General features: G+C 40.3%; 1 pseudogene; it reads left to right on the top strand.

The window, feature by feature from the left end:
• The first annotated feature begins 2,964 nt into the window (after positions 1–2,964).
• On the top strand, positions 2,965–8,314 carry LOC139783970 (uncharacterized; annotated as a pseudogene).
• The last annotated feature ends 2,668 nt before the right edge of the window (positions 8,315–10,982 follow it).

The following is a 10,982-nucleotide window of genomic DNA, read 5'->3' as shown; positions in this document are numbered from 1 at the left end:
CAGGCAAGCAAGCGAAGCAGGCAGGCAAGGCACGACACGCTGGTTATACTCGTCGAAGGCGACTTAATGAAGAGTGTTAACTTGACGACATCCGAATGACGCGTCTGAACTTGACCGCATCCGAGTGATGAGTGCGTGCTCCGTACTCATCCGCTCGCGCACCTGTGGAAGTACGGCGCGAGCGAGTACCAATTTCTCCATAATTAGGCGTGCCACCCGCGGGCGGGCAGTACGAGTCGGGTGAGTCGCGCGAATATTGACAATACATTGATCGCGATCCGCCAACGTTTCGCGCGAGTCGTCCACGAATTCGGAGTTACCGACGGTAACATCGATCGTAATCCTATTTTACTGGCTAAGGCAAACAATTAAGCGAACAATTAGACGAACTATTAACGCAAGCGAACTTAAACTAATATTTACATGTGAGCGCCAAACAAAAACTCCAAATCGAGTTATTAAATTCTTATCTAAACCTGTAATGGCAGGTGATAATTTTGGATTAGCAAAAAATTTTCTGGCCCTGTTGCCATCATTGGATGTACCTTTTCCTTGAGTAGAGAGTATATGAGAGAGCTGGGCCGGGTGCTCCGAGGGGGGAGCGGGGCGGGGAGGACTCGAGGGCGAGGGGGGCAGGGGAGGGGGGGTTTGTCAGGGCGGCCAGCGCGTCGGGACGCGTTCTATAAACATTTATCATATCGATGTTCGGCCGATAGTATTTATAAACATTTATAAACATTTATAAACATTGAATAAACATTTATAAACATTTATAAACATTTATAAATACTTCAGATGCGAGCGCCTATGACAGGTTTTCTTTTTAGGAAAAGTCATCACGTGGGGAAGGGGGGGTTTACGTTTTAGGGCGAGGGATCCGCGGGGGAGGGGTTGTCATGTTACCAAAGCGAGCGCCGATGTCCGGCTGCTGTAAGTTTATCGACAAATGTAAACGTGATAAAATTTCTCGTCGTTGACGAATTAACCGTCGCGGTGCTTTCATCATGTTTTCTTCTAGGAAGAGACGGTGTCGTTGACGATTTAACCGTCGCGGAGTCCTCTTCATGTTTTTATCCAGGAAGAGACGGTGTCGATAACGATTTAACCGTCGCGGACTCCTCTTCATGTTTTTTTTTCTAGGAAGAGACGGTGTCGATGACGATTTAACCGTCGCGGCGCGGAATATCCCGGCTGTGCGCGGAGTGGCGCGGCATATTGTAAAAGCGAGCGCCGATGTCCGGCTGCTAGAATGTATAAACAATATTTTTTCTAACGGTAATTATACAAATGCATCGTCGCCAGGATGATTGATCAGTCTTCGGCTAGCTTTCGCGACGCGAACGTTCATATTCGAGGGTGAAGGTTTTTGTGTCAAGTGGGCGGTAATATAAAGGAAAAAAGTTTTTTTTCGTAACAGTGAGCATGAAAAAAATATGGAGATAGACAATAATTTCGATATGGATGTAGATTCATCCGACGAGGATCGGCCGATGTCACCGGACACTTATAACAGCGATGAAGACGATAACCGTAAAGAAGTTATCAATAAAACAGTGTCGCGTCCGGAAATTTTAGCGCTAAATAGACGCACGAAGTGTTGCGCCATTTATTTCTATTATATTGACAGTTCATATATCGTGTGTGCTTCGTGTATGATTGCTTATGCAGACACTGAATCTGAGCACATGTATGCTATTCGAAAAGATGTAACCGAGCCGTACGATATAATAAATGGTCGATTTTGCAAAAATTGTAGTACTCCATTATACCAAATATTGCCGTGCAATATGTGCCTGATTTGCACGAAGTGAAAAAAACATTAGCTTTCGCGACGTGAACGTTTTTCATAACAGTGAGCAAAAATGTCATCGGACAGTGATTACTTCAGCGATGAAGACGATGGTCATAAAGAAGTCATCGATAAAATAGTGTCGCGTTCGGAAATCGTTGCACTAAATTTACGTACGAAAGAGTGCGTAATATACTTTTATTATTCAACGGGTGGTGCATTTGCACTATGTCCTTCGTGCATGATAGCTGTATCGGACCTTGATATCGAGTACATGTACGCTGTCAGAAAACACTTCGTTGATTTACGCGATACGATGCATTACCGCGCCTGCTCAAAGTGTCGAGAATCATTGTACTTGACATTTTCATGCAACATGTGCCCAATTTGCACGAAGTGAAAAAAACATTATCGCAAGCGGGACATTATATATATAACGTGCGCAACATGGAATGGACAAGTAACGATAGCTCTACAGAGTTTCCAGATTCTGAGGATGAGTATATAATGGAAGATGTCACCGATGCTTTGCGTGAAGAAGATCAAGGAGTAAAATTGACGGATGTGCGACGAATATCACCGGTACAGTTTCTTCGCGATCGCGAACTAGGTATACGCGGGACCGGTCAACGCATCGTTAGACAAGGAGTCGTTATTAACGACGATCTTCCTTATAACTGGAGGTCTAACGTAAGACGGAAAGTGTATCGATGGCTGCGGGACAAGTGCGTTAGCGAGAAAGAATCACGTGCAGCTCGCTGTGCTAACGTTGTGCCACATTATATTAAGCCTATTGTTGACTATCACTATTGGGCGACTAAAATTTATGAGAAGCTCAAGTATGAGTGTGAAGTTGTATACATTAAGATTCATACAGGTATTGGGAAGTACGTCGAATTGGCGGTGATGAACAACTCGGCACATCTGTCAATGTACCCTAACCCTATCAATGATCCTAGCCGTACATTGATGCTTCAAAGAACTGGTGAACGTGAATTTTATGATTTTATTAATAATTGGCACTTTGGTGTCTCCTTCTTCAGTCTTCATCGTTTTATGCTTAAGCACTATTGCGTTCAACATTGCGAACGATATTGTTCAGCGTGTGATCGAGTCACGTGTAAGTGCTCTTCCGAAAAATGTGACGTGATATAAAAATAGTGCGTGAAAAAAAAACAGTATAAAAAAATGGAACATCCCGATGAAACGGAACGCGACCTGTTGGAACAATCCAACCAAATCGCTACCTTGAGCGAATATTTTGCATGGGAACAGCGATGTGAGGAATTTATTGAGCAGCTCGAAGAAGGCTGTCGTTTCAAGCGTCCGCGGCTCTCAATCGGACACAGACAATCTTTAGTGGCAATAATCGCGCGACTCGAAGGTGCAAAGACTCGATTACAGAGACGTTTCGTACATATCGGTGGTGAGTACGCGGCGGGCAGTAGTAGTGACGATAACGCGGAAAGACTCGTTTGGCGAGAGATCGATACCGCGTTCGAAAGCCGTGTATTGACCGGTGCGGTGATAAATATCAATCACATCGAACCGCGACAATTTCTCAAAGATGCTGGAGTCATCGTGCTCGATCGTGTGCGGAATGTCAAGCAAAGACACGCAAGTGTAAAGATAAACACTGTGTTCAACGGTGAGTTTGTGACGGGTGACAAACGTGCGAATAAATGTATCAACACGAGAAACTGCGAACTCTTTCGTTCGTCCGATCGGTCCGATCTGCGCGAGTGGTACAAGCGACACGTTATCGAGCCTACTTTATCATCTCTGGAGGAATTTCAGGAACGTGACAGCGGGGTGGGCGTTGTCGCGTATACTCAATTTGACAGTGAACGTGAACAAGTACAATCCTTTGCGCGCGGGATGTTACATCAATTTACCGCAAGAAATTAAATTGAAGAAAGCGGTGATCAACGTGCAATCTATGGACAATGCGTGCTTCGCGTGGTCTGTGGTCGCCGCGCTGTATCCTGTCAAGGACCATACATATCGGGAATCTTCATACCCTCATTACACAACAGTATTAAACTTACAAGACATTGAGTTTCCAATGACTTTGAAACAGATTAAACGGTTCGAACGACTCAACGACGTGTCGATCAACGTATATACTGTTGAGGGAGAGAAGACGCCAAACGTTCTCCCGATACGGTTCACCGACCGGAAGAGAGAAAAGCATGTCAATTTGTTGTACGTGCAGGACCCGCGAGATGACAACGTGGGACATTTCGCGTGGATAAAATATCTATCGCGTCTCGTTAGCTCGCAATTGAGCAGGCATTATGATCGAAAATACTTTTGCGATCGGTGAGTACTTATACTCCTTTTAATAAAATTATAAAATATTTTTTTAATATAAAAATTTACAAAAAATTGTGTTTTTCTTTTTGCAGTTGTTTACATTATTTTATTTCGAGCGAGAAATTGAAAGCCCACGGAGTAGACTGCCGAGAGATAAACAATTGTGCCATCCGACTACCGAGCGAGGATGACAAGTGGCTGAGTTTTAAGAATCACAGCAGGAAGGAACGAGTTCCGTTCGTCGTGTACGCCGACCTGGAATGTACACTCGAGAAGACGGATGCGGATCCGAGAACGTCCACGTTCAGGTTTCAACATCATCGGGTATCTAGCATAGGATACTACGTGCGGTGCTCGTACGACGACTCGTTATCCGCGTATCGGTTTCGTCGCGATAAAGATTGCATCGCGTGGTTCGCCGAGGAACTAAGACGTTTAGCACACGACGTAAAGACTATCTTGTCAGGTAATGTTCGCATGACAGAATTAACGCGAGACGAGCGGCAGATATTTCACAGCGCGACGCACTGTCACATTTGCGAAAAACCGTTCGAGCCAGACGACGTGCGAGTACGCGATTATTGTCATCTGACCGGTCGTTGTAGAGGTCCCGCGCATTCCAACTGTAATCTAAATTATAAAGATTCGCATTGCATTCCAATAATTTTTCACAATTTATCAGGCAACGACGCGTATTTTATTATCACGGAAATAGCTACAGCGTACGAAGGACACGTAGACTTACTTCCAATCACGAAAGAAAAATACATATCGTTCACGAAACACGTTAAAGATACCGCCGAAGAATCAGATTCGCGAAGCGACATAAAATTACGGTTTATCGATTCGTATAAATTTATGAGTAGCAGCCTCGATAAATTAGCATCTTTTCTATGCAAAGATAAGTTAAAAATTGTACGTTCTCAATTTTCAGACCGAATTATCGACCGAGGATTTTGATCTTTTGACGCAAAAAGGTGTCTTTCCGTACGAATACGTGGATTGCGTGGACAAGCTGGAGGACAGAAATAATGTAATAGATATTAATATTCTTTATTATGGTGGATATTAATCAGAATAGCTCGCATAAAATTCTTGGTGGTACGTGTTGTCCCACAACTACCATGATTTCAGGGTAAATTTTAAGAGAAAATTCTGTCCGTGTAGAATTATCTTTATCTTAAATAAGCAAGTTACATGAGATAAGAATCGGTGACATCTTCCATTATATACTCATCCTCAGAGTCTGGAAACTCTGTAGAGCTCTCGTCACTTGTCCATTCCATGTTGCGCACGTTATATATATAATGTCCCACTCGCGATATTGTTTTTTTCACTTCGTGCAAATTGGGCACATGTTGCATGGAAATGTCATGTACAATGATTCTCGACACTTTGAGCAGGCGCGGTAATGCATCGTATCGCGTAAATCAACGAAGTGTTTTCTGACAGCGTACATGTACTCGATATCAAGGTCCGATACAGCTATCATGCACGAAGGACATAGTGCAAATGCACCACCCGTTGAATAATAAAAGTATATTACGCACTCTTTTGTACGTAAATTTAGTGCAACGATTTCCGAACGCGACACTATTTTATCGATGACTTCTTTATGACCATAGTCTTCATCGCTGAAGTAATCACTGTCCGATGACATTTTTGCTCACTGTTATGAAAAACGTTCACGTCGCGAAAGCTAATGTTTTTTTCACTTCGTGCAAATCGGGCACATATTGCACGGCAATATTTGGTATAATGGAGTACTAAAATTTTTGCAAAATCGACCATTTATTATATCGTACGGCTCGGTTACATGTTTTCAAATAGCATACATGTGCTCAGATTCAGTGTCTGCATAAGCAATCATACACGAAGCACACACGATATATGAACCGTCAATATAATAAAAATAAATGGCGCAACACTTCGTACGTCCATTTAGCGCTAAAATTTCCGGACGCGACACTGTTTTATTGATAACTTCTTTATGGTTATCGTCTTCATCGCTGTTATAAGTGCTGTCCGGTGACATCGGCCGATCCTCGTCGGATGAATCTACATCCATATCGAAATTATTGTCTATCTCCATATTTTTTTCATGCTCACTGTTACGAAAAAAAACTTTTTTCCTTTATATTACCGCCCACTTGACACAAAAAACCTTCACCCTCGAATATGAACGTTCGCGTCGCGAAAGCTAGCCGAAGACTGATCAATCATCCTGGCGACGATGCATTTGTATAATTACCGTTAGAAAAAATATTGTTTATACATTCTAGCAGCCGGACATCGGCGCTCGCTTTTACAATATGCCGCGCCACCCCGCGCACAGCCGGGATATTCCGCGCCGCGGCGGTTAAATCGTCATCGACACCGTCTCTTCCTAGAAAAAAAACATGAAGAGGAGTCCGCGACGGTTAAATCGTTATCGACACCGTCTCTTCCTAGAAGAAAACATGATGAAACCACCGCGACGGTTAATTCGTCAACGACGAGAAATTTTATCACGTTTACATTTGTCGATAAACTTATAGCAGCCGGACATCGGCGCTCGCTTTGGTAACATGACAACCCCTCCCCCGCGGACCCCGCCACCTTCCCCATGGACCCCACGCCTTAAAACGTGGACCCCCCCTTCCCCTCGTGATGACTTTTCCTAGAAAGAAAACCTGTCATAGGCGCTCGTATCTGAAGTATTTATAAATGTTTATAAATGTTTATAAATGTTTATTCAATGTTTATAAATACTATCGGCCGAACATCGATATGATAAATGTTTATAGAACGTGTCCCGACGCGCTGGCCGCTCCACAGTGAGGCAAAATAGCACCTTTTCGTTCAAAATAACTTTTAGCCGAAAGTATACAACCGATTTTAATGATCAGGGTCTTAAATTAAAGCTTATAAAATTCCTCAGAAATCTGTCATGGCCGATTTTTGATAAACGTTTTTTCTTTCTTTTTATTTACGTGTAAATATGAGAAAACGGAAATGTCGTAGTTTCAAGATCGCGATATACATATAAACTTTGAACAATCACTCGGACTTTCAAACAATTTGCTACAAATTGATATTTTATATAAATTTACAAAAAGAAGTTAATCGAATGCACCAATGTGTGTGCAGAACATATATTACTCTGCGATTAACAAGTCCTGGGCTTCTTTATCGATAATGCTATCCTTAGTTTTCTAATTTTTATTTTGTCTGATGCTACCTATAAATGGATCAGAAGAAATCAATAATTTATGTATTATGTCAGCATTAGTAGCACCTCGATTACACTTCCGGGTATTATATTCGCGAAAGCGTTTGAAGTCCTTGTTTCTCGCTTCTTGAGCTTCTTCCGTCAATTGGCCAATAGGAAGAAGAGCCGATTTAATGACTTTTCCGCCATACACCAATATTTTATGCACAGATGAAGCCATATAATACCAAGGATATAGATCTACGTAAATCTTGGCTGTTTCTAGTGCATATGCGTCAAATTTACAAGAATCAATTTTTTTCCCGCAAGCCATTGTCTGGAGAATAATACTAAATCTCTTTATCAGTATTTGATTAATGCCTGTAATCATTGATGTTAATTGTGGATCTCGAAAAAATCTACGTGCAGTATTGCCGTCGTTCGATGTTCCAGAACCATGTTTCGGTACATTTACAATCAAACCCATATGCTCTTTAAAACCTCTTTGGATTTTTTGTTTTGCATTTTTTATTTGGTCTTTCTGTTCGGGTGTTTTTGCTGTCCATTCTTAAATTGTAGGCGATACGCTATATGAAGAAGGCATTCCATAAAACGTATCCACGCGTGTAAAGTGGAAAGACCAAATTGGAAATTGGCAACGATTTCATGTTTTTGTCTTACTTGATCCAAATTATTCATTTGAAAAGGATTGGCTCCGCATATATAGCACGTTGATGCCGATGCAGTATTAGAGAGAGCTTGGCAGACTTTGCCATCTACCATTGTGAGCAACATTTTATGATACACCAAAAAATTAACGCCATTTATTGTAATAGATGTTGGCTCAAGGTAATTAATTTCATCTTGTAAGGACCTCACTTCTGCCCTAGTTTTATCTGGCGATTCTTTCGCATATTCAAATTGTATTGGTCTACAATACCTAGGAAAAGCAGGATGAGGATTATTCCATAGTACCGAAGATTCAGATTCCAAACATATTGGAACCAGCGAAACCATAAAAATACTTTCATCCGATATACAATCATCAGCGAATTTCTGTTTATATTGTCCCTGATCAGAAGCCCCATCACATCCCCATTTTGTGATTAACGTTAAAGACACAGATTGCTCTTTTTCAAAATTGACAGGAACAACATTTTGCACTTGCAGTATTCGTGATCCTGTATGGTCTAATAAGGCTTGTAATTTAATTTTGACATCCGTTTCCGTGATACTAAATGCTGCTTCTGCAGGGTAGCACTGTTTTTTTGCGAAAGAAAGTTGTTTATATGGAACCAAAATATCTGCATTCCGCTGTTTTATTTGTGATCGAATTGTTTCATATTGATATTTTGTCAATTTTACGTCTTCTATTAGCGCTATAGCTTCAGTTTCTGAAAACGGAATAATTTTATTTTTTTTTAAGCTTTTAATGTCATCATCAGTTTTAAGTAACAGGTCGTTTATTATATTTGCTATTTCAGTCTTGCCACTATTGCGCAAGTTTTGCAAAAAGGCAAGTTCAATTTCAGTTTCTGAATATTTTTCGCGAATTAACTAGATTTTTCTTCCTTTTGTTGATGTAGAGCAGAGCTCGGCAAGAAATGCACATTTCGGCCGATTTTCATTTGACTCCGCCTCCCGCTCTCCTCTTACCGCGACGTCCCGCGCGCAGCCTACGAGCTTCGCGAGGCTCAGGACCGTGCCGTTTTGCGACCGCATCACCGTACCGGCACTCCGCGAATAGTTTTCCGCATCACCCATGGGGTACTATTATTGACGCGTTTTTTTTTAAGTGGTATCCCCTGTAGGCCTAATCCACTAAAGACAGACAACCCTTTCATAAATTTAATTAATTGGAACTTTAATTAATGAAGAAGCAGAATTATATGTGTATATATATATATATATATATATTTATATATAAATCTCTTAAGTGAAATAAAAAATACTCACATTCAGAATAACTATTTTCGGGATTTTTTACAAGCGACAGCAGGAACGTCGATCTGCATATTGCACGTAGCAAGACGCATAAGACGCGGTAAAGAATTGTCGCTTAAACAAGAACGTTTTTCATTTTTGATCAGTTTCATTTTTGAGAAAGAAGTCTCACACAAATATGTAGATCCGAACATAGAATAAATTCGGAGTCCAAAATCTCGAAGCTTGGGGTAGGATGATTTCGATAAAATTTTATAAAAATCTGCACCGGTTTCTTTAACCGTTTTAAAAGAAATATTATTTTGCAGATCACATAATTCATCCTGTAAATTAAGATGCTGTTCTTCGATTGGCGCTGTAAGAGGATTCTCAAAAAGAATTAATTCTGTTCGAAGTTTTTCGAAGCAGGTAAAACGCGTATCGAATTCTTCTATAACAGAATCTACGAAATGGATGTTTTCCTTGAAATTACAGCTACTGCCATGTTCTTCGAGAAGAATCTGGCAAGAAGGAAAGAAATGGAAAATGTTATTATTTAAATGAGATTTGAATAACTGTAATTTCCTTTGGAAAGAATCAACATGACTAACTAATTGGGAAATATTTTGATTTGGTTTTTGCAGCTTTAAATTGAGAAGCCTAAGTTGATTAGTCATGTCAGTAATAAAGGCAAGTTCGGAAAGAAATGTTATATCTTCTAAAACAGATATATATTCCTGAAATTTTGGATTGTTTATTTCTTGCAAGAAAAGGAGGATCTCTTTTCTTATTGCAAAAATATTTCCAAACATTTTGCAGCACTAAGCCAACGTACTGAACAATAAAGTGGGACATCTGTGTGGACAGCATTATGTTCTTGGAGAAATAATTGAAATTTTCGATGACTGAGGAACTTGTGTCCACCTTTAATTATATTAATGATTTTAGTAACAGTCTCCATAGCTGTTGACAATTTGATAACTTTGCCGCTTAGTGCTTCCTGATGAATTATACAATGTATAATAGGGATATTAAAATTTCGCTGCTTTAATTGGCCGGCAAATCCTATTTTTGAACCTACCATAGCTTTTGCGCCGTCAGTCGTAATCGAAGAACATTTATTGAAGTCTACGTCAAACTTTTTAAGCGAGTCTTCGACTGCTAAAAAAATATCAAGTCCGGTTGTTGTATCATGTAACGAGACAAAATCTAAGAGCTCCTCGACACATGAGAAATTGTCTTGCACGATTCGAATAAAAATACTCCACTGACTCGTATGTCGGATATCGGTGCTCTCATCCAAACACAAAGAAAAATACATACAGGACTTTAAAAGATTTTTTAATTTTTCTTCTATAGAATTACTGAAATCAGTAATTCTCGAAGTAATAGTTTTTGCACTGAGGGGAATACGCATTGCTTCGTCAAGCCTCAAGGAATTACCGAAAGCTTTTACTGCTTCGATGATACAGTTTTTCACGAAAGTACCTTCGGTAAATGGCTTCGAATTTTGTGCTATAAGCAAAGAAATAGCATAAGAGGCTAGTAGGGATTTTTGAGAGGAAGATTTAGAAGAAGATATTGCACCTTCTTCAAAAAATAACCATTCTTGATAAACTAATTTCAATCCTTCAATAATACTTAACTTTTCTGAATGTGAGTAATTCGAGTAATCGACTGAATGACTATTTATGAAATGCCTTTTTTACTGTAAATTTTTTTACTGCCGAAGGTTCAAAACCGCAAAGTAAACAAACCGTACGA

This window comes from Temnothorax nylanderi, unplaced genomic scaffold, assembly GCF_030848795.1.
Source record: "Temnothorax nylanderi isolate EJ_2023f unplaced genomic scaffold, tnyl_v1.0 TNYL_tig0565_pilon, whole genome shotgun sequence".
In the NCBI taxonomy this organism is placed as follows: domain Eukaryota; kingdom Metazoa; phylum Arthropoda; class Insecta; order Hymenoptera; family Formicidae; genus Temnothorax; species Temnothorax nylanderi.
This window is presented reverse-complemented; position numbering and strand designations above follow the sequence as displayed.